Genomic DNA, 24,591 nt, shown 5'->3' with positions numbered 1-24,591 from the left:
GAAAAAAACAATTAAATTTTGACATATAAGAAACTATGTTTTAAGATACAATAACATTTTCTACATTAATGGAAAATAATTTTCTATTTTCTCTATTTTCTATTTTTCTATTTTCTATTTTCAATTCTTTACATTTAATTTCTTGTGTCGGAGCCCTAAAACTCTTGACTCGTTTGTTGCTTACAGGTCATTCTGCTCATGTTTTTTTGTCACTGCTGGTCTTACGTCGCACAATAAAACGCATTTCCGTCTGACTTTGAGCCGAGTCCTGGCAAAACGCAACCGCCCCCAGGTTTAAATCCCACCCGCGAGCTGACCCCCTTTTTTTGCGGCCGTCCTACAGTCGTGAGCGCGTTGACCGTTGATTGCGGACAGCGCAAAACGCGTTATAACGTAAGGCCGGCGTGTGTGATTCTTCAGAGAAAGACAGAGAGAGAAAGAGGAAAGAGGGGAGAAGAAGTGCGCGGTGCCCGAACTTGCGTGTGTCGAGGGCAACGATGCATAACGTGGGGAGTTTACTTCGCTCGAGAGGGGTCGAGCGCGGGGAGACGCTGGTGTGCACGCAGTAACATGTTCGCACCGGACTACAGTTGGAAAAGGGATCGGGTTGGTCTGACCGGCATAAGAGATCGTCCGTGGAGAGAAGGGATCGTCGTCGGCCGTGGAAGAGCGCGTCGGGCGGTCGGCAGGTGAGGAACGGGGCAGAGGGTGATGGACTATAGAGGGGAACAGTGGAGTAACGGGGGAATCGAGAGAGGACCGGAGAACGACCACGGTGATCGAGGGGAGAGACTCGCGCGAGTGCGAGCGAGAGAGAAGCAAGATCGTGCGAGTACGGCGCGCGCGGCGAGGCTCGAATGCGAGTGAGAAAGAGCGCGATCGAGTGTTAGGGAGAGGAGGGAGGGAGAAAGAGCGAGCGAGCGGAGTGGAGGGGAGAAGAGAGAGACGGCGAGAACCTACTAGGCTCGCCTTTCTCGGCGTCCGCAGCGGCGCGCTAGTTTCGGTTTGCCGTTCCGACGTGACGGACGTATGTTCGCGATAATCGCTCGCTTCCACGTGGAGGCAAGAGCCGCGGAACTGTTGTTCATCGATGTGTGATCGTTGTCGCGCGCGTGTTTCGCGAAGTCGCACACGGCGACGTTAAAAGAGTGAACGTATATATATATATATATTCTCGCGCGATCGTTCGCGGCGAGCTTTCGTGGAAGGATCTCGACGGCGGCGTCGTTCGTTCCAGAGGGATCGTCTTCGTGTTCGCGTTTGTCTCGGTTTTGTAACTTGACGAGTGCAGTGACACACGGGGTTCTCTAGGCTTGTAACTCCAACGCGTGAAGTGCGAGACACGTTTTCGCGGTGTGAGATTGAGCCGCTGGACGGTACGCAACGAAACGAGGCAAGTGCGTATCGTGGAATTTGGATTACCTGAAGCACAATAATACCGGAGGAGAGTGAAGAATCACTCTCCGCTCTCTGGGCCTCGTCGCAAGACATTGGACGCGGCCGGCGTCGTCGGGAATCGCAGCGCAAGCAAGGTCAGTGTCTCTTTCCGATCGCTTTCCTCGTGCGATTCCGTTGCTTCCGCGAGACAAAGGACGCGCCGCACGAGACACGCGTGGAGAGGCGAGACACGGAACGTGGTCACGTCGCGACGAAACGTGTTCGATTACACGAAAACATCGAGTAATTGTTTTCGACGATTCGATTTACGCTCACTTTCTATCTCGTCGTTCGAATCTGACGATTCGATCTCGTCAGACAAGATGGCGTCGTGGAATAACGAACGAATCTTTTCGATTCTCTCCACGCGGTAGCGGGAATTCGACGACGAAAGAAGCGATCGAGCAATGATCGATGGAAATTCTGGGTTCGGAAAACACGATTATTCGCGCGATGTGTATGTGCAATTTTTTTTGCGACCGAAACCGACGCGACAGAGTGATTTAAACGCGCTGTCTCGTCGATGCGAGTTTCGAAGTAAACCTTCGAACTCGGTGGACGAGTGAGGTTTTTTTTATTGTGCTTTTAAAGGAGCATCGGCTTTTTTCCCAACGACGCGTCGCGCTTTTTCGGAGCATTTTATCCGCCTATGACGAAACGTCCGCGCTGAAATTTCCTTACGAAACAGAGTTCTACGAATCAACGCCGGCTGTTGGCGCGCCTCCGGAAAGATTACAGAACGGAAAAATATCACGTTGCAGAGCAACGCGCAGTGCTCCGTTTCTAGTTGGTCGTTAATATCGCCGGGCAAGATGAATGAACATGGCTTTTGAATGGACAACGTTTCGTTTGACCTCGTCGGTCCGTTTCTCGCCGTCGTTTTCGAGCGGAAAGCGGACGGACCGAAATGTCGTTCGTTTCTATCTAAATTCAGTTAACGCGCACGCGGTTTGATAAAAAATCCACGCGCATATGTATATATCTATATTTTTTTTTCGCGGTTCATTTTAATACGCGGCGTCGCGCGCAAATTCATTTACATCGTTCGGCGCAATTTGTTTAACTCCGCGCTTTTTACGTCGAACCGGACAAAGATAATAAAAAACACGGCGCGCTCTACGTTTAAATTATTATTCATAAAAGTTACTGCAACAGTAATTACATCGATACGTTTTTACGTCATGTTTCGCTGTTATGCGAATAAAAAGCCAATGCTCTGGACGGGTTTAAAATGAAGATATCGATATCACGAGAAATTCTCTTCTGTATCGTACATTTGACGCGGCCATGTCACGTTTGACGTCACTTTAACGTAACTGAATTTCTTTTAATATTACGTGCAGTGGATACTCGGCAAACTTGATGAAAAGAACACAATTTTAGGTTCAGTTTATTCTCTCTCGTTATATTTCTCTTTCTCTTTCTCTCTTTTTCTTTCTGCAAAGGCATTAGGGCGGAGAAAACAACGCGAAGTATTGAAATTCTTTCACGGAAATTATGCATTGTTTACGCGTATAACGTACGTTAAGCGAATGCGTGACGTACAGCACTCCGGTAGACTATTCAACTAGACTTTAATGTAACCGAATCTGTTTTGATGTTACACGAATATTTGATACTCGACAGACGTGATGAAAAGAACGTAATTGTAGTTTATTCTTTCTCTCTCTTTTTACATACAAAAAGCTCGGTTGAAAAACAGGAACGCGCCACAAGCGTTATGACTCTTTCACGCAGATTACGCATTGTTTACACATGGCGTGGACGTGAGCTAAGTTTACGTAGTGTGTACATCCCGGTAAAAATAATTCAAGTAGCCGCCCGACGTGTGTGATGCTTATTCAACTTTGATTTCAACTTAATGCCGGATGGCGTTAGATCCATTGTCCAAGCTCCAAACTTTTTCGCGGAAACGCGCGCGTTGCGCCGCGGCTGCGATATCTCGATACTCCCGGTTCGGCGTAGACACCTCGGATGTTTGTTTTGTTGGCGCCGGTGTTTGTACGCGCATGTGTGAGTATCGGGGAACACGCCCGTGTCTACGTGCAGTGTCAACAAACCGACGTCCTCATCGTCGTCGTCCGCGACAACGACGACGCCCGGTCTCTCTCTCTCGTTCGTTGTGCCGCGTGTACATCGTGGCTCGGTGATTCGTGGAAGAAGGGAGCTCAAAGGAATTCTTCAATTGTGCACCGAAGCGAGAATAAAGATGTGGGAAGTCGCTCGCTTCCTCCTCCCTCCCGCCCCTGGCCGCCTTTACTGAATAATCGCGCGCCAGTTTCCTTCGAACGCGTAATGAGTGTTTTTCCGTCGCGGTTGTGTCAGCGAGACATGTCTTTAATGTGCTGAAAGAAAAAAAGCGTCGGGTCTATAATTGGAGGCTTCCGTGGTTCTTTCTTTTTACTCTCATTTGACGGTCATCATCGACGCGACGGTTGTTCGCGACAGTAATAACGGAATGGAGAAATGTATCTGCGGGAGAGAAAGAGAGAAAAAGAGAGAGCGCGCGCGTCAAGATAAATCGAAATTTTGCAAAGTAATTGATTCAGACGCGCCTGTAAATGCATCGCCGTGTCTTATTTTTTTTTTTCCTAACGTTAATTAGAAATTTCGCCGTGACGCCTTTGAATCGCGTCATTGACTTTTTCAACGATCAAGTCGTTCGATGTATTCTGTTACGAAAAAACGAGTTTGATGCATGGCGAGAAACCAGTTCTTTCTACATTTTGTCCTTGAGAGGCAAAATATTGGGTGGAATTTGTCGAGTAGTCGACAGATCGCGTCTTGAATAAATATGTGAAACATTTTCAACATTATACCTACGTTTATTTTAAGTGAAATTATCACACACAACGCTGTACCGACGCATAAAACGATCACGAGTAATGACATTGAGGAAGGAGGCGACATTTCGGTTTCTCTTCGTAAATTGATCTCGGCGCGAATATGCTGATTGGAAAACACGTCGTAATTTCTCGTTGGAATCGCGATTCGACGCAGTTAAGATATCATGTAAATGTATGGTAGATGCATATGATAACGTGGCAACGAAGTGAACAGTCCAGAGTTGTATATAAAAGTTTACGTGACAGTTTTCTAACGCCTTTACTCAGCGTCGAACTTCGTGGCTCCTTTTTTGTAAGTCTTGGATAAGAATACGATGTGCACGGATGAAAAACTATCGCACGCGAAAACGTGAATCATTCTAATCTTCCGCTGTAGAAACTCTAACTGATACGTGCCGTCGGTTATATGAAAAAATGATAAAACCGAGGTAGCGATGTACAGGACACGTATATGAAGACTTGACTATCTCGTTGGTTACGTTTATCTGCCTTCGTGTTCTCGCAAACGCGGGATATATCGTTGACGTTACATTATCTTTATGCATTATTGAGTTAACATTCTTACTTTTTCTAACCGGTGATAGTCAGTTTCATATAGCTACGATCGTTTCCATATAGCTCAGTAACTATGCAACATCTGGCGTTTCGTTAAAAGCTGTGCTTTCGATCGATGCAACGAAGGATTGCATGCAAAAAAGGGCACCTCCATAAATTTTAGATCAAGGTGGATTATGATCTTTATATGCATTCGAGGTATTTTCGTGATAAATGTAAAGCCAATGTTAATAGAGGCTTGAGATTTCCAAGATATATTTACGATATTACTATTTAATCCTGCGATTACTGTGGTTTAAGATATGCCTTTGTAATATATAATATTTTAGCGAATAAATGTCAAACTCGTGGGAATGATGTTAGATAATTGGATTTTTATTATACTGAGAAAAAGATAAATTTATTTGTAGGACAAGGTTTATTTAAATAAAATGGTGAAGTAAAATTTTATTCATATGTATGAATTATCTTACAATTAATAAGAAGAATTAAATACATTTCACAAAGATATATATATTTCGTCATCGCAGTCAAACTTTTGTAATCAATAATATATTTAATCGAAGAAAATGTCACTGGCATATATATTTTTCTGAAATATTTCGAACTTTTCTTCCTCATTTACGGTTGTTCGCCTATCAAATACACTCCTGTAATATTTTATTGCTATATTATAATATATAATGTTTGAGAATAAGACGTATATGATAATCTCTGTTGCATTATCATCAACATACGATGCACTATTAGACGTCGAACAGACATAGTTTCCGTGAATGTCTTTGACCCACTCCATTTGAGTGTACATGTTAACGCCGCTTCGTTAATTACACTCCGTGAGATTACGACGAGGCAGGTGGCTCCGACGATTAGCTATTGTCCGTCCTGGAAATGCCGGTCGGACAGATACGCTTAAGCATCGTCGATAAGTACTGATTAATGTACTCCGAAACGTCAATGCCCGATGAACGTTTTAGCTTTTTAGAATGAAAAATTAGCCTATCTGGAATCGGAGAAAACTTTTCAACAGTTCTCTCGTGGCCGAAACCGGAGAACCTATCGTGTGACCATTCGGAAAGCCTCTCAATTCGAACATTCCGCCTGTCATTCCGTAACATATATACATTAGTCTCAAATACCTTCAACTTATTCGAAAGATATTTTCCAAAAAAAAAAAGAGGAAAAAAAAAAAAGAAAAACATCTGGCTGTATGAATATATCTAATGAAAATTTGTGTTTCAAAAAAAGCATGTCAAATGACTAGGTCAGAAAACGTGATGGTCACTATTTTTTAAACGAAATCACGCGCTCGTCATGGTCAACAGATTTGCTTTTTTGAAAGAGAAGGAAGAAGGATAGTGTTCGGGAGCCTTGCAGGCACATTTGCGCCTGTGAACAGATCGTGAACTCGAGAACGACGATAAATATGCCGGTAAAGGCCGGCCGAAGTATAAAGGCAACACAACGACGCCTCGCATTTGACGCGCAGGAGCAGCTGCCGCGTCCTCATCTCTATCCTGCGGTTGGAAGACAGTGATCCTCGAGAGCGCGGCTAATTTTACGCAGGAAAGCCGAACCGAAACAGCAGAGAACAGCGACGTTCGTCCGCCGCGCAAAGCTGAACACTGCAGTTTCACTTTTTTTTTTTTTTTTTTTTTATTTCCTTCCCTTTTCTTTTTAACGTTCGTGCCCAAGAATGCGTCGGACTTCAACTTGTACGTGATTTGGCGCCTATTTATGAGACCAGTCGTATCTCAATCTCAACGCGCTGTCGCTCGCGCGATCGTAAAGCAGTACGCGCGCGAAACATTTCGCCGCGTGTGCACGCATTAACGCGTAGAAGCGTGTCTCTACGATCGGACAGTAAATTGGTGATAACCGGCCGCTTATGATAACCTACTGGAACTTTGCTCGTGGCGAAAATTGAAAAAAAAAACTGCAGAGTGGAAAGTTTAGCGCGACCGTTATTCTAATCTGGCCGCATCGTAGCTCGCGATATGAATTATTGGTTCCCTAAAAAAAAAAAAAACTTCTGTTTCGAGCTATTGATTTCTAATATTGTCAATATTCATTCGTATACGCGTAATTCTTTTATCCGTTATTAATAGATAACGAATAGATTATCGATTTTATTTGGCATATGCATATCAAAGCTGTCGTGTGCATCACGGATTCAGACGTGAACGTCATGTTCGTACGATGAGTACCACTGTGTACAAAGAAAGGTAGAACGCTGTCGCGTCTCTTTCTTTCTCTTTCTCGTTCGTCTTCCACCACTCATTCGTGGCACTCATTCGGCTCGAATATCATACACCGTGTGCGCGCGTTCCGCTGAATGCGCTGAATAATTCCGCGGAGGCAAGCGGCGCTTTTTCGATTACGGTGCAAATCTAACCGGGTTTCATTTGGGGACAAAGCGGCGAATCGTGTTATAGCTTGCGCTTGTTCGTAAACACACCCCGAAATGTCACTCACGTTCCCGTAAATCCATACGAGTCCGCTGCAACTCGACGCAGAGACTCGCCAGCACTCGCGCCGTAAGCAGAGCATGAAAAAGCCGAAGAACTCGTACCACACGTGCATTTGCCGAAAGAAAAAAATATATGTATATGTATATGAATATACACGAGAGCGACGCTTGAGATACGTATGTTGTGCGTTTGACGTGTTGAGAAACGCAGATTTGATGCGATATATTTGATCTGACTCGACCTCGGTCCTAAAGTTTTTTGGATCGTTCGACATTCCAGTGCAGTGGATGCTGGGAACCCTTATGATCCGCAGGAACGACTCGTGCGAGCGATCGATTTTACCGTCGATTTTACTATCTTATCGATTAAGCGATTGTCGTCATTATTCGGTTTACCGCTTCAGAGATACTCGCGATCGCAATTATAATTGCGCGCATGTGTACGTAACTTTTATGGCTCTTGAATAGTTTTGAGTCATTTACGTAAGGCTATCTCGTAAAGATTCCTCAAGATTTCGTAATGAGATTTCATATCAAAACAAATGAGATGCGGTAACAGGTGCGACAGATTAATTTAAATTTTAATAATCGCGCTCCGCACGCCGCGATGACAATGTGGACAAAAGTAAACTGCAATGAAGCGAAATGTCAACATTATTGTTTGAGTTTCACTGTGTAATTTCCCTCCACGATCTAAAGCCAGAAAATGTCTACTTTGAAAATTTCTAATTGCTTTAGCATAAAGCGATCAGTTGTTATTGGATAAATTTTATCTACAGTTTAGACTACGAAAAATCAAGTGTGACAGCGGAAATAAAAAAGATTTACTGGTGATTACTTAGCTGTATTTGATGATAATGTAGCGATATAATGATAATATAATGCTGATATTTGAGATATTATTTCTCTCTTGGAAAAAAATCTTTTCTAAACATAAGCAGGTAATCCTGAACATCTGGCACTGCCTGGTCTTCACACCAGCAGGTATATATTCTGGAAAGCAAGGTAAACCCTCTCTTCTGTAACAATACACTCATGATGAATGATCACATTGTTCTTTTTTTTTTTGTGCTTTTTTTGTGTTCAAAAAATTATTTACTGTCAAAAGTTTGGAAAACGGCGAAGAGGAAATGAATTAATCACGCCATTCAGAGCTTGACGGGAAATTATTTTTCGAGACTTTTCCCTTTAGAACATCAGGAAGAAACGGGATTGTTTATTTTACTTTGGTTTTTAATTCCTGGGTCATACGGCGGAACGTGTCTTTAAGAAGCTATTTAATCTCAAATTTATCGTCGCACCGTCTCCGTTGTATCATCAATTCGTTATATAATGACTTGCTATTCAGTTCGTTCGTGAATCGACAACCGATCGAGCCAAAGAATGCACAGCTTTGAAGCTATCTTGACAGTTAATTTCCTGAGTGGCAGTGGAATGATCGAATACACGTATCGTTGTACATCGATTTCATACACACAAGAATCTATGTGTATTTTAATTAAAAAAAAATTGTGTGTGTGTGTGTGTGTGTGTGTGTGTGTGTGTGTGTGTGTGTGTGTGTGTGTGTGTGTATACATATATGTATATATATATATGTATATATTTATTTGTAATGTTTATTTATAGCATGTATAATATTTACGGAAGCATCGTAACTGACGGCTCTATTGAATCGATGTACACATCTCGCATTGATATTAACGTAGACATAATTTCATATTTTAAAATGCACAAAGCACGCAGCTGTTACGGAAATGTAAAAAGTGTACCAAACAATACCATGGGATAACGGGAGAATCGGTAATCGTGCGACAACAAATAACACTCTAGCAGTAGAGTTATTATCAATATCGTACGGATCAACGTAATACTTCGCAATATTATTAGCGAACGAGTTAATGAGTTTTTCGCGTCCTATCGCGAATCTCTGTTGCTCATTCGTAACGTGTCGAATTGTCGTCCGATTCCGATCGCGTTTGCGTGTAAGCGGATTTAACAGCCTTTTGTGACAGCAACGCTAAGAAGATTATGATAAAACAATACATAGGAGTTAGAATGAGCGGGAGAGAAGTGAAATCTATATGGCGGATACGAGGTTGCAGATAATTCGGTGTGCGATTCCATTGTATTTTGCATTCGGTATTCATTCACACCTCATTGGTTGGTCAATGCGTTTTGAAGTCAACAAAGAGTTCCGGACAAAAAGAAATTCATTTCAGTCCCACGATCAGTGTCATTTATTATGCAGTTTTGATAACGGCGGAGCCGAATGAAACGGTCGAGACAAGGCGATTCTCTCTCGTGCGCGAAAGCCCCGCCAAATGAGAATTAAATCCACGTGGAAATTGTGTAATGTCGAACGAAAAATATTTTTCGTAAGTCTATTTTTCACGCGTTTTTCTTTTATGCATTTTTACAGCGGAGAGGGATTTATTTCTCTTGGCTTACTAGATTTTCTCGTATTTCGTTTCAAAATTAAAAGGAACAAAAGGGAGGAGGCGAGGGAGAGAGAAATATGACAAAGCGGTTTCAAGCATGAATAATTCGTAAAACGTAGAGATTATATGATGTGTATGTAGTAGCGACAGACTTATCTATATATAGAAACGAATGCATTAACTGTAAACCTAAAGCGTCGCGATGCTCCGTGCCCGCTGCAGAAGAAGATATATATTTTTAACACACTCCTCTCTCAAAACATCGCCGGCGTTATTTCGTCGTTTATACGTATACGCGTTAAAAGCTTCTGTTTTCTGGAATCGTTTTACCGTTTTAGTTTTGTGCTACAGTAAGATAATACACTGCGTGTCGTAAAATTCGCAGGAGGCTTAAATAATCATTAAAAGAGTACAAAATAGCGCGTTTAATATGTATGGAATTTTATTTATCTGAAAATGTCATTAAATTCTCCGAGAGAATGCAATTTCCTCTCACCAACAACATATTTTTGTAACGTTCGGAGTCGGATTACGGTGCCAATACTTCCTCGATCGCATCTGTCATCATTAAGCGCACAATTTATACAGTTATTTTATATTTTCCAATGGAAGAATATACCACAGTATCACGTAATTTCAATAACGAAAACACTTGAATATTATCCGTATACGCATAGTTCGACGGAGCGTACGTATTTTATTGTGTTTCGTAGAGAATATTTTATCAAAGAATTTCTAGTGAGAGATACAACGCTTTGTATGTATACATGAGTCTCGAAAGTAATCCGAACCGAGCACGATTACGCCGATCGTCGAGGAAAAGTCCTCGACCGGGATGTGCGACGGCTCGGGCGCAAACGGGAATGCGGCACGACCCTGAGCGGATTAATAACGTGGAAATTACGTGGGGCTAAAACTCTCTCCCGCAGTCTGTAACAAAATCAGAACGTCGAAGATTGGTCCGCCCTGAGCGATTACGACAGAGGGGAAAAAGAGAGAGAAAGAGAGAAAATGAGGGAGATGGGCGATAGAGGGTGAAACAGGAAGGATCGAGAGAGAGAGAGAGAGAGAGAGAGAGAGAGAGAGAGAGAGAGAGAGAGAGAGAGAGAGAGAGAGAGAGAGAGAGAAAGAGAAAGAGTCGGGTCCAAGTCCGGGCCAATTCAGCGCAGGGCAAGCTTCGACGATAATTACGTCATAAAAAAATAATAGCTCGACCGGTTTCGCGTTGGGATATACGTGTACTACCGCGGGGCTCGCGAGAGTTCGCTCGTGCGTCGTAAAGAAGAACGGCTTTCCTCACGTGGCATCGACCGATCGTCGCCGATCATTCTCCGTGCGGAATACCGTTGCTATAACGTTTCGCAATAATGTTTCGATCTACGTCTACCGTATTAACGACTATAAAACATTTTGCGGATACTAAATATAACACGTTTAGCAATATCGTCATAGTAAACATCGTGATATATAAAGGGAAATATTAGCACGAGACGACTAACGCCAAAAATGTGAGATACAAATAAAAATTTCTCTTTATTCTTTTAAATATATGTCTCTGCGTTGCTAGTAATGTCAACTCGACCGTTATATCTTTTATGTCGTTTCTTGAACATTTCTAAGCATTAAGCATTCCCTTTGTGAGACCGTATTTTTATAAAAAAATAAGTATCTCCTTTCTGAGAGGATTACTGGGCATAAAGCTCCTCGTACTTACTTTTCCTGGTTCTCGCACGATCGCTTCCTCCGCTTATGCGCTCTCCACGACATCAGTTGCGTTGCCGGTGGCCAACATCTAAGAAACCCACGCGTATTCCGCGTGCATACCAAAGTAATGCCCAGTGCTCCTCAAATCATTTGATTTAACAAGCCGCTAATAGGCTTATTGTAAGTCCAAAAAAATTTGAACAGTCGGAAAATCGCCGAAAATTCTGCGAAATTTCTTATTACAACAGATTGACATGAAGGACAGAAAATAATCTAATTGACAATATCTTCTATATCTTTTCAAAATTATGCGAATTAACGGTAATAGATAAATAATAAAGTTTCGTGCATGTTTGAAAAGGAAAACCTAATTTCGTAAAATGGAGCATCTAATTTTGTGAAGTAAAAGACATATAAATTATTGTACATCTCATGCACCTCCATACGCGATGCGCTTAATTCGCGAGCTAATTGAGAAACTCGACCGTCGGTACCGATTCACGAACCACCGCCTGCACTTTGCGTAGTACTGATTTAGCCCACGTAATCCTGTTCTTGAGCCAGCCGGCGGCCGAGCGAGCGTGTACGAATGAATGGGCAAGCGAGCGAACGAGCATTCGCTTCATGGAGCATGTATGTACGTAGCGCCGCAGCCTTAGCCGCGACCCGGAGTGACAGGAAATCGCCGGTTTAAATTAGAGACAATAACGTACCGCGAAGAGCCTCACGGTTACACGGCTACGCATAGCAAGAGAGAGAGAGAGAGAGAGAGAGAGAGAGAGAGAGAGAGAGAGAGAGAGAGAGAGAGAGAGAGAGAGAGAGAGAGAGAGAGAAAGGACCAGCGGCGGATTACGATGGCGCACAGCTGCAGCCGCGGTAATAAGCCCCCTTGCTAATTTGGTTCTCGACACAGTACAACGCCAAGATATATCAAGAGAGAGAGAGAGAGAGAGAGAGAGAGAGAGAGAGAGAGAGAGAGAGAGAGAGAGAAAGAAAAAGAAAGCTCTCCGCTAATCCTGCGGCGCCCTTCGGTCGTTTTTACGCCACTGCCGTTGTCTTACGTAAACGGTGCGCCGACCCGCACATCCGCGATTCCGCCACCGCCTGTTTCCTGCAGACGACACGGTTGGAACGTAGGTAGATAGAGTTGGGGCGTGTTTTTAATCCGGTACGGTGGCGCACGTTAAGTAATATAGCGAAATTATTAATTGCGCCATCCAGGAAGTTGAGAGGAGGCAGTAGGTGGCACAGTGAGCCTCTGTACTATGCTAATACAAGTCGCAAGTGCCATTAACATATTATGCTAATTCGTGGCCGCAGTTTTATTTCGTCTTTAATCTTATATATGTTTTCGGTATATTGGGTTGAAACCAGGAGAAAAAAATTTGTCGTATATTATATGCGAGCCTGACTTCATCAAATATTGAAACTCTAATAAGGACGGTGTTCTTATATTCCGCGGTGTTATATTATAAATTAACATATTCATAAAAAAAACATTATTCCGTTCGTTATTCCGAATGTTTAGTCTGTATGAAACGTATAACAATCTATATTACAATCTATATTAATATTTACATTGATAATTAATATTACGGTGCTAGAGGAACTTTTATATCCATGTAGAATTTACTTCAATATAACTCTCAAGAATATTCGCTTTATTTGTCCTATGAGCATTTTATTGCCCGCGGCGGAGTATCATTGCAGTGATAATAAACTTCATCGTTTTAACAGGAAAAGAGTTGGAAATATAAATTTGGAATGATCGTATATGTGTCGACACTGTATAAAATAAAATGTGGGTTATGAAAAAAAATAGAATGTCACAAAATGGAAATACATATGATATAAAAACAAAAAAAAATTGATAAAATTGATATAAATGTAAACTATTTGAATGTCAAGTAAAATTTTGTGAGACGTCAAGCAAATGAAAAAACATTAATCAAGAAAAGTTTTAATTTACATTATGGAAGATATATTTCATGATATATAATATTAATTTCGAGGAATTTCTTTCCTATTTCTTTGAGATGTATTATATAACATTACGATTGAAGGTAAAGTTACTTCAAGAACATCGATTTATTATATTTCAGAATGTTCTGCTCTCGAAAGCAATGAAATTGATCACAGCCGGCCGTTGTAAAATGGAAGCGTACGATTGTAATGGCACGATGAAATGAAATCGGCCAAGGTGTTCGTTCAAACTCACACATACACATATGTACGTACATACGAGATAATGGAGATACGCGTAAAACCTATACACGTGCAAGTGAGGTGCCGTCAAACTCGGCATTGTTCTCGAGCAGACGGGTTACGTGTCCACTTGAAGAAGTTTCACGTTATTTCTGGAGTACACGTAATTCGTCCTCGATGTACGCCAAGACGTCGTCTTTACATTCGGTCCGTAAGAGTGATATAACAATTTGTATTTTTTATTAGTAAGCAAATATGTCTTTTAGCGTCGTTGTTTATTTACGTTTCTAAAAGTTCATGCTTCCTTGATGAGGGAAATCTTCATTGATAATCGCTGTACCTGCGATATAATCTAGAACTATATCCTTTTCTTAAATCTAAGCTAACAATGCAGATGGAAATCGTGAATTGCGATTACGTGTGGGAGATTGGGACTTGACCGATTGCAATCCGCTGTCAACCACGGGCATGACGTAACCTCCTCATCCTCATTGTTCCAATCCGAATCTCCAATACGCAACCACAGTGCAATCCGTGATATAGAGTTCTGATACGAGGCTTTACGCGATACCACGGTTAACATGGTAACGGAATGGCGATCGTTGCCGGCCGTGAGCCATGCTTTTCGGCCACGGCGACTTCGAGCTTTACAGGGAAATAAACTTTCCCTCCGGACGGCGTTTAAGTTATTACGTGATCACGAGACTGATGGGAGAAGTTCCTTCCTCGGTGAGAGCGCGAGAGATCGTCGTCGGGGCAGTTTTTTCTTTTTTTATCGTGGCTTAATCTCAACAACGTAAAGTTTATTTCTAGTTTACTGCGGCGCCTCGCGTTCCGGGCCGGTTGCGTGCGCGTGCACTTGCAAAAAATTCGCGTGTGAAAGCACGAAAGCTCGTTAGAGTACATAAATTTCTGAATCGACTTTAGAGAAGAAAATATGACTTTTGATAACATTTTTAATTTTATCAAATTTTCTCTCAGTTTGTTTTTCACGAATATCTGGAAAAAAGTAGCGTGCGAATAATAAGTAAAATTATAGATATCAGATTGCGGTGAAACCATTTCTTCGATAACCATTACGAGGATCTCCGCTGGCAAGATCCACGGTAGCGCGTAATTGGTTCAAGAGAAAAGAACCATTCACGGCTCTGCCAATTATTCATGCTCGTGTCTGCCGACCGATACGCGTGATTAATGATAAAGGAGTATGTCCGACGGTAGACCACCTCGATTTCTCGCGGGTTCTGCGCTCTTACGAACCATTGATAGCGCAGGGCTACTGTAAAGGGAAAGACGGACGTCGAAAGTATACATAAGCGTGCAGGTCGAGGTACATCGCGAAAGTTATAACAAAGAATAACTTCTGACATGAAACGATATCACAGTAGTATTATCTTAATTTTTACACTCTATAACAATTGTTGGAAATAGACAGAGTATCTGGCAACTGATCAGATAAATTTGTAAAAATAACTTTATTTCAAGCTGGCGTTTTTTTTTTTTTTTTGAAGTGTCAAATGAATTAGAGTCATATTTGTTGCGTGATTCAAGGCATAATCTGCAATCCCGATCGAGATCGGATAACAATAACGCGACGAGATATCTCAAGGATAATACGCGATGTGTGTTTAATAGCGACATGCGTTAATATCCCCTTTTAATTTAACGTGTCCGCTATCGCATGGAGATCCGATGTTTAGCACGGTTTTACTACCTCTCGCGGCGGTAGCGGAGAGCGAGAGAACAGTGGAAAGCATGCTGTAGATCGTTTCTCGGCTCCTCGCGATAAAACTGCCGAGGCTGTGTAGCTGCGAGTCATGTCAGCACCGACGTGGAATCGCTCCGGCGGAGCTGACCGTGCGCGCCGACCCAGCTCTCCGACTGTAATCCACCATCATTACCGACATCACAGAGGGCTCGTTAGTCTCATTTATATTCACGCTCCTCTCCGCTGTAACTCATATCTCCCGAAGAAGGAGGAAGTTAGAACACCGGCTCATATCGTGTGGTCCGTGTGTTAGCGCGCCCGGGCAACGTCCTACCTGCACGCCGCAAAGCTGACGGGGGATACTTTTAATTCCCGTTGCCGCCTCCTCGTCTCGTCGTTGACAGTCTTTAAACATGGTGTTAACGGGCGCGACCAGCAACTTAATTCGCGTTGATTTTTTAAGCGAGTCGCACTCTTTAAAACATTGAATGAATTTCGGAGAGAAGCCGGCATAAAGCCGCGGTTGCGCTTCATCGATAATACTGATAAGATTATCGAAAATAGGATTTTGTATCGGTATACTAATTTCGAAAGATGATAACGCGTGTTACGTTGTTAATTATTTGTGCCCGGAATATTCTCCGATAATCTGTACACACGTAAATGACTTTGAATGGTGAATCGCTCGTCGCACCCTTCGGATGAAAGTGTACATCACTATAGCCAATGCAGAACGTACAGCAGCCATAATTCAGTAGAAGCGCGTAGGGCTCACGCACGCGGAAGTTTGATTATTCCGCATTCTCCATCGTCCGTACGCTGTCGCGTCTCCCCTTTGTATTCTACCCCTCGAATTTCCCCGAGGTTTGACGCAACTATAATTGGTCGAATGCGCTGGAAAGTTGATTATCTGACGTTTCGGCTGTGATAGAATCGGCGAATTCGTAAAATTTTATCTTTCGGCGCAAACAGCAGATTATAAATATCGCCGCGTTGGAATCTTGGAATGCTTATTATAGAAATTGCGAAATCGTCCAACCAAGAATTCCGCGCCTTGAACGTTTCTCAATAGCATATATGTTACAGCGTATCACGTTATCACGATCGTATTAAAATATATATTTTTTTCACGGTGTGTGAATATGACTACACGGCATATCACGTCACAGCGTAGAGATATGAGTGCTCCTCTCGGCTTCTCATTTTAGATGGATTTTGTGTTTATACAAAGGCAAGATTTATATTTGTTTTGCGTGTGTGCGTAAACGATCATTGCGCATAAGTGTACGTAGTAAAACGTTTCGCAGCGGCCGTTGCGCACGTTTTTCTCGCGTCGTTCGTCATTGTCGCAAGCTGCGAGACTACATTGCGTCCCCCGAGATTCCAGAGAGCAACGCGGAATTACATTCCGACTTTGCGAAGCGGGACTTTTCCACGTTACCCTTTTTATCGTCGTCGTCTCTCGGTACGTCGGACCTCGCAAAGGTCTCGTTTATTACCCAACCACCCTCATCGAAGCGACTGCCGTCCCGTAGGGGTGCCGCGCGGACCCCTCATCGGATGGATGACTCATCTCGCGTAGTTCTATTACCGGGGGCGGCAGTAAAGACGCTCTCTCCCTAACGACGGCGCGTCGCGATGCATCTCGGAACTCGATATGTAGCGAAACGGAATTACGGAGCGCCGGCACGTCGCTCGGCTTTTCTGTCCCGTTCCCCCTTTTCACGCTGTCACTTTAATTTTCATGTCGTGAAATTATAAGGCCGCGAAGAAAGACGAAGACGAAATTCGTTATCGGAACGTGTTAGGACGAGACAGAGGGCTGCTGCGACGGCGGTTAACTGCGACCGGTCCAGCAACACGATTCCGGTACACGGTGGATGGTGTACGGTTTCCGTTTTATGTACTTCGTGGTTACCGAGCCGCTTGTGCCCGCAAGCCCTCCCTCTCATTCTGCCCTGCGCGAGCCTATTCCGCCACCGTCCGTCCGGCTTTGTTGCACGAAACGACAAAAGCGTTTTGTTCGACGAGCGAACCTCCCCCTCTCGCGCCAAGTTTATTATAATGTTCTGTATGTACGTGTCACCGCCTGACGCCCTCGCTGCGACTATCCGCCATTTTCGGAAGGCGACAGATGCGTTTCCTGCTCGACCAATGTACAACGAAGATACAAAGCCTCCGCAGCTTCCATTCCGTTCCGATTTGTGTCTGTAAAGTTAACATCTTTGTTTTTGTGAATGCTGAAGTGAAATTGACGTTCATTGTGTAAAACTTTCTGTCTTTTCAAAATGTCATTACACAAAGTAAACATTTCCTTAATATTGACAGCATTTGTTTAGCTAAGAATAATCGCATCCTTTTTTATTTCCTTTTTATATTATCTTTAAAAATATGGATAAATGGGAAAATAATCTCTAACAGATTGGTATCTTATGACAAAATTTGGCTCATCTTCTCTATACATGAAGAGGGATGGTCTTAACTACTTTGTCGTAGATACTCGACATAGGATTTCCGGTAGTTTTGGCTACACGCCAGGGAGAATGTCGGAAACGTGGTTAATTAATTACCTTCGACTTATCGGAATCTCATGATGTGCTACCACTGTTCTTGATTTTCTGAGACCTATCGGTTCGCGGAATATTTAGAAAGCATTATTCGCCAAGTCCTCGACAGGATATTATCGGCGAAACTTAATTGGCGCACGATGGAAAATTGAGTAACAGAGTTTGTTACATCCGGTTTTAGGTAATTTCGGTGTACGCTTTCGTGCAGGCAAGCGCGATCTCGATCGTCTTTTGCCCTCGCTCATATTATAATTTATATCCCGCAAACACGATCGAATTCATCGATGAAAATAGCACGTAATTGATAAATGCTCGCGCGTGAAGCTCAGAGCCACATTGAATACGTGCGACTAACAAGACATTCATCATCGTTTAATCTTTCTCGCCTGCCCCTCGCCCCTGCGCCATCTTGGTATAAGGTATTACGTTACTATGCGTGGTTCATTTGCCAGACGCGACGAGCATTTCTATGAAGGGTTATCTTATCGTGGCCACGCGTATCGAGTCGCTTGCAATTCGACTGGCTTAGTCTTGGCCTGTTACCAGAGACATTCTCTATATTTACAACGATATTGATAGCAGAGGCGCCATATCGATAGCGAGAATCACGATTACCTCCGATGTTCTTTAAGCCATTTTTTTTTTTATATACAGTCTTTGTACGGTATTTTTATCAGATGCACGTGTTAAAAATATACGTAATATTATACCGCGTGTCTATTTATCTACAGAGACCTTAAACATGATAACTGCAGAAGCACTCTTGAGATTATGTCATAATAAAAGATATTAAAAAACATTACTCATTGGAATTCACAGATATGACGTGAAATCCAAGACTTGTACGGCAGTAGATCTGTTTTATTTCCGGAAAAAGCCTAACCGCGCGCGCTTACGAACTATTATTAAGATTTCGTTCCTTTCCTCGGAGTGATTTTTCGCGCAAATATTTTTGCATGCCAGCATCATACGTGGGCCGCCATTAGAAACTTAGATTACAATCTCACTTTGTTTCGTGCCGACAAGGTCATCGTTCATAGCGCGACCTCGATTCGCCACTGACTCGTGAGTTTTATTTTTAGGTCGAACGTGCCTTCGCCGCCTTTACCTTCGTAGGCGGGGGAAAAACCCGTGGGTTCAAGATCCCATGATAAACTTGTAATAAACTTTATGCGCTCTCGTGTTTCCTACGCCATGGGCAATTTCACTGTAACTATCGGCCGGTTCCTCAAGTAGTTTCGCGAAAACGTGGCGCGTGCGTCTCCGATATCCCCGATTCGTTTGCCGATGTTACGAATTGAATTGACATGATATTCCGAATGCGGAATTATCGGGTTATGACCGTAAACGCGTTATTCGAGCCACCGATATTACAATTTCCTGGAGGAAGCGAGTCGCGCGCACGAGCGAATAAGAAGCCTCTCGATGCTGAAACGATGCTAATTATTTCGGCAGGAAGCGCGGTCTTCTGCGTACACAGTTTCGTGTAACGGTACATCAGCGAGCTCCCGTGATTACTCCATAATTACTCGTCAGCCAACTAATATTATAATCCGGCTGATATTAAAATGGAAATGGCATAGCCAGTAACGTCGCATTGTATTATTATTGGTATACCTGCTGACCTACATCGCATTTCGCGTCGGCACGTTTTCACGGCTCGGATTATACCGCGAGCGATCACTCCGCCATGTTATCTCAATTTATCCTGGTATCGCGGACCTGCCGCGGATGAGCCTGATTTAATCGCTGACTCAATGAGAGAAGCCCCGAAACTCGGCGATCAGTTTATAATGGAGTCGCGCCCTGTTCACGGGGGAAAGAAGGAATGTTTATTCGGGTTTGGAATCCCTACAAATCTGACTCGAACGTGACATTAAGCTGCTCTCACACCCGGATCCAAAGTTCCGTGCGACGAAAGAAGTGCGCTGTAACTGCCGTCTCGGAGGAACAAAGTTATCTCGTTTCGCTGCAAATTGCCTGAACCGCGATGGCGCGAGTTCAGTCCTAAACCGTATGAGAGGAGCAGGTCGGCTCGAGTGCGACGCCGGCGGATACCATCGAGTTACCACGAATACACTAATCTCAATTCCGCGTAAAAGGGGGGATTATATGGGTCCCCCAATTTTCAGAGCCTCGAGGCTTATATATACCACCTAGTACCCTCGTACTTTTAACCTGCTTATTACCAACTTTTGGACACGTTACCTAAAATGAGACCTCCGTAATTTCTGTACGACGTAACGTACGACCGAAATTTTCTCCAGTGATTACACACGCGAATCGTGAGATAAGTATAATCTCCGAGCGATACCGGCTGTTCCGTCTCAGGAAATCTTCTTGCCAATATCCTACTTTCAGTGTAATACATACTTTACTCAATATATCTAAATTTTTTATTAACGAATTTTTTTTACGATATGTCTCGCTTAAAACTTAGAAAATAAGATAAACGCTAACTTCTTATATTTTTTTTATTAAAATTATAATTATCAACTTCCTGATAAATTAGAAGAAATTTTTAAATATTCTGTCACACATCTTTTAGCGATATATTATACATGATTAAGAGAAAGAATTAAACGAGATTGAGTATTTGCACATGTTATTTGTAAGTATGGTTATTTCGATATTTTTATGCTTCCATAGATCAGATGTCCATTAGACAGTTTCGTTGAGATACAGCATCTGTCTCTTTAATGTAAAATTTATCATGGAATATTCAGATATTTGTGGTGTATCTATTGGCGTATTTACAAGAGGAAATGCGCGCTGGTTGAATGGTAATTAATATTAACGTGTGACCACAACATAGCGTGCCAGTTTGGCGAACCAACTCGGGGAAGCAGTCCTATTGTAACAGAATATCTCTCCACATGTAGGCGCCATGCATGTTCACCGATTCTAGATCCGTGAATATGTATAGTCTTTCCATCACCGTTCGTTATTTGAGTATCTGTCTGATCTAACACTTGGATGAAACCGAACCACACGATTCCGCATTCCGTTAATTCAAGCCTTATTGTGGCCCGATTAATACAAACGCCAGTAACTAGCAACGACTTGGATTAAACGATTGCGTAAGTCAGAAGCAGTTACGTTTAATTTATCCTATACACGCACATGGACGATATGATTTGTTTCCTCATCGTCAATAATCTCTTATTACCTTTGATGTCTAGGCACCTGGTATTCTTTTCTCGGTATTCAATTCGATATTCGCAAAATCAATCGTTGTCAGTATAACACAGTTTAATCGAGATTCCAACACAGCATCTCGATCTCGTCAACGAGCATCAAAGTTGTCATTCCATTTAACTCTCGGTTCGTAACTCCGAGTCCAGTCATTGCGGACAGACTTGCTTTCACACGTAATAACGCAGTCCATTTGCTCTACAGTCCTCTAGATACATACTCGAAGGCTCTTGTAGGCACTTGGTCGAAGTCTCCGCAAATATGATTTCATGGTCTAAAGTCGTTCCGCAAACGACCATTTCATCAAGAAATTACGCGTGGGTAGTTTTCCCTGTAGTGGGTAGAGTTGTTGGTTGACGCGGCAAACAGATAGATATGGAAGGACACACCGTACCAACCTGTGACATTGCGATCAATTTATTGCAACACAATTATACAATAAATGTCACGTCATATAGGCAAAATGTGTGTTTATACGTTTATTTTCTTTAAATAATGATAGGTCATAATAATAAAGTTATTTATTTGCGATTTGCGAGTCGCAAAAGATAATAACGTATGAAAAAAGAGACTTTTGCATGAACCAGAAACCTCATATATATCTCCATCATTGTTGGTTTGATATACATCTAAAAAAGCTTTCGCAACACTTCGAGAAAGAATTGTTTGCTGGTCAGACGCCGATTTAATATCTGCTCGAATTACTATGATCTCATTAAGGCTCATGTATTCTGCTCATGTATTCTGTCTCTTAGATAAGAAACCTCAAAAGAGAGACGATGAGATCGCTTCTTGTAGAAATACTACTTTCGCTCGTTTCAGAAAATAGGAAACGGAGATAGTAATCACCAACATTTTCCGTGATACTCCCCTTTAATGACAAGAAATACCAAGCGTAAAAATTGACTTTGATTCGTGTATCGCTGTAGACAATATTATATAATTCTTGTTGATTCTGTACGTTCATAGTACTCTAATAACATTCTGTTTTTTTATGAATATAATTATAATAATAATTTACAATAATAATTTATAATATTACATATTATATATTACATATTATATTTAAGTAATGCGAGGTTTGCAATAGATAATATATTACGAATTTAATTAAATTTCTTTATTCTCCGCGCCCATTTGTTCAAACAACCGCGTTAGTTTAATATTTTATTCTATCGAATGATATGCACCGTCATTAATAATTTTATGTTAGGCGAATAAAAAGTATTACCGGAATATTTGACCTACATTTAAACAACGCATTATAACTGAGAAAGTTGGATTCATTTGCGCGTATTATTTGCGTAACGTCAATTTCACATGCCGTGATGCTGGTTTTGCACGTTACAATAGTATTTTCGTTGAGTTTGAATTACAAATGTCCTTATCGATATATATATATATACACACTCCTCTCGTGCGTACTGCACGTTCTGGTTGAGGTAAAATTTTCGCTCTGACACTTCCTCATTGCTAATTCCTTATCTGGAAGGACGCTACCGCGTTTACGTGGCGGAGATTTAGTAACGCCGTGGTGAACGGCGCCGCATTGCTGCTTGTGACGAATGAGGCGTATTACGCGCTAGACGTAGGATTTGCATTGCAAAAGCGGCGCGTATTCGCGCGAGGCACGATCGGTGACTGTCTCGTGTCTCGAAGCGCCATAAGTCGTCGGGCGTTCCTGTTCTCGCGTGATGTTTCTCGCCGGGTCTCTACGTGCCGGTAAATAATTGCGGAGCGCCGGACGAGCTTACAATGGGACCGTAACAGCTGCCTCGTCGCTTTCTTTCCTTCCTCTCTTTCCGCTCGTGCTTTCCCCGTCGTCCAGTTTCATCTTTATGTGGCTTTTAATTCCGTTATTAATATTTAACCCACGCAGCCCGAATTCTCTCTTTCGAATAAAGCAGCATCAAGTGCTTTCTTTCTCGGTTTAATTTTATCAACGTATTATTCGATACGTAACCACCCATTGAATAATTTCGTGAAAATCGTAGGCATGTAATTTGTTTAGATATTTGAAGAATGGTGTGTAAATGCGCGATTATTATTATGAAACGCGTCAAGTTCATTCGGATTTATGTAAGTTTTCAAAATGGGAAAATATGGATTATTATTGATATTAACTCAGTATTGATTAGTTTTACAATTGTTTAATAAAAATTTCTTACTTGTTTTTTAAATGGATTTACCGCGCGAGATTTAATTTTGTTTGAAAATGACAGTGGAAAGATGTACATTGAATATTCAACTATGGCAAATGTGAAAAAAAAGTGCAAAGTAAGTTTCAGTCAAGTATCTTTGTCTACCTGTTCTTACTTGGGAGGATGTATTGTCACGCTCGTGCTGTAACAGACAGACTTTCATTCCTGCGCGAGTTGCTTGTTTCATCTCCACAGAAATTCAAGAAAGCTCGGGCTATCTCAAATTGCGAAAGCTGCACTACTTCGTTGCAGCTCAAAGGAAGAATGTACCGTAACAGTTCCCTTGAAATATTTATCTTGAGATCGTACAAAAGCGAGAAGATACGGTGACCGATTTTTTTCGTAAATGTTACATAAAGATTACGGTGCGAATAAGAAAGAGAAGTGTACTTTGTTTAACCAACTATTCAATAGAAACAAAAATGTGTCTTTTATCTTTCAAGAGATGTAATTCTTATAGCAGTTTGCTTGTAAGAATACAATGTAAGCAATCATAATGGCACGGCATCACACAATAGTTCCTTCAGTGCCGGATCCTTTTGCACTGTGTGCGTCATTGACTATCGCTAGAATTAGTTAGTTACCAGCAATGCCTATGTATATCGATCCAAGGAATTATCGAGTCACCACAGATGCAAACATCTCGACTTACGGTAATTAATCATGCGGTATTTGATATAATTATGCCATATCTGCATCGTCGATGACACGAAATTCTATTGCCTTCATATTCAGTAACATCAATTTGACCGTTCACGTCTCTTGCAATTCCAAAGGATATATCTATTTTATATAAAATATATAAAAAGGCATTTTGAAATATGTTACATAAATAAAATTTGCGAATAACATTTATTTGTCTTGACATTTTTATTATCACGATAAATATATTGAACAATGAAGGGCATTGCATTTTTTTTTACGTTTTACAAATGGGTGATTATCATTTCAGTTTTTTAGCATTAATCGTGTTTTCAAATTGAGCAACGATGCGTGCAGAAAGGAGAACATTGAAACTTCACGTCTATATTCTTGCTTTTGTCTAAAACGTTAAAATGAACTTCCCCCTTAAATATAACGTAGAAATTGATTGTATCTGCAATTCGAGAGGATATAACTATAACTTTCATAAATCCTGTAGCACAAATCTATAGATTATGACGTCTTTGTTAGAAACCTCGTTACTCTCGCGAAAACTCGAATAATCCTCGGGACACATAAAACGAGGACCAATTATCGCACCAATTATCTAACCGGTTTTCTGC

General features: G+C 41.9%; 1 protein-coding gene across 9 annotated transcripts in view; it reads left to right on the top strand.

Moving 5' to 3' along the window:
• The first annotated feature begins 1,002 nt into the window (after nt 1-1,002).
• kug (FAT atypical cadherin kugelei) overlaps nt 1,003-24,591 on the top strand; it is a 288,772-nt gene continuing 265,183 nt past the window's right edge. For all 9 annotated transcript variants that reach the window (XM_089085546.1, XM_011632546.3, XM_011632545.3 and 6 more), the window contains exon 1: nt 1,003-1,532. The gene's annotated coding sequence lies outside the window, so the exon portion shown is untranslated. The remainder of the gene's footprint in view (nt 1,533-24,591) is intronic.

The sequence above is a fragment of the Pogonomyrmex barbatus genome, unplaced genomic scaffold (genome assembly GCF_055798465.1).
Source record: "Pogonomyrmex barbatus isolate J1 unplaced genomic scaffold, ASM5579846v1 scaffold10, whole genome shotgun sequence".
Lineage (NCBI taxonomy): Eukaryota > Metazoa > Arthropoda > Insecta > Hymenoptera > Formicidae > Pogonomyrmex > Pogonomyrmex barbatus.
This window is presented reverse-complemented; position numbering and strand designations above follow the sequence as displayed.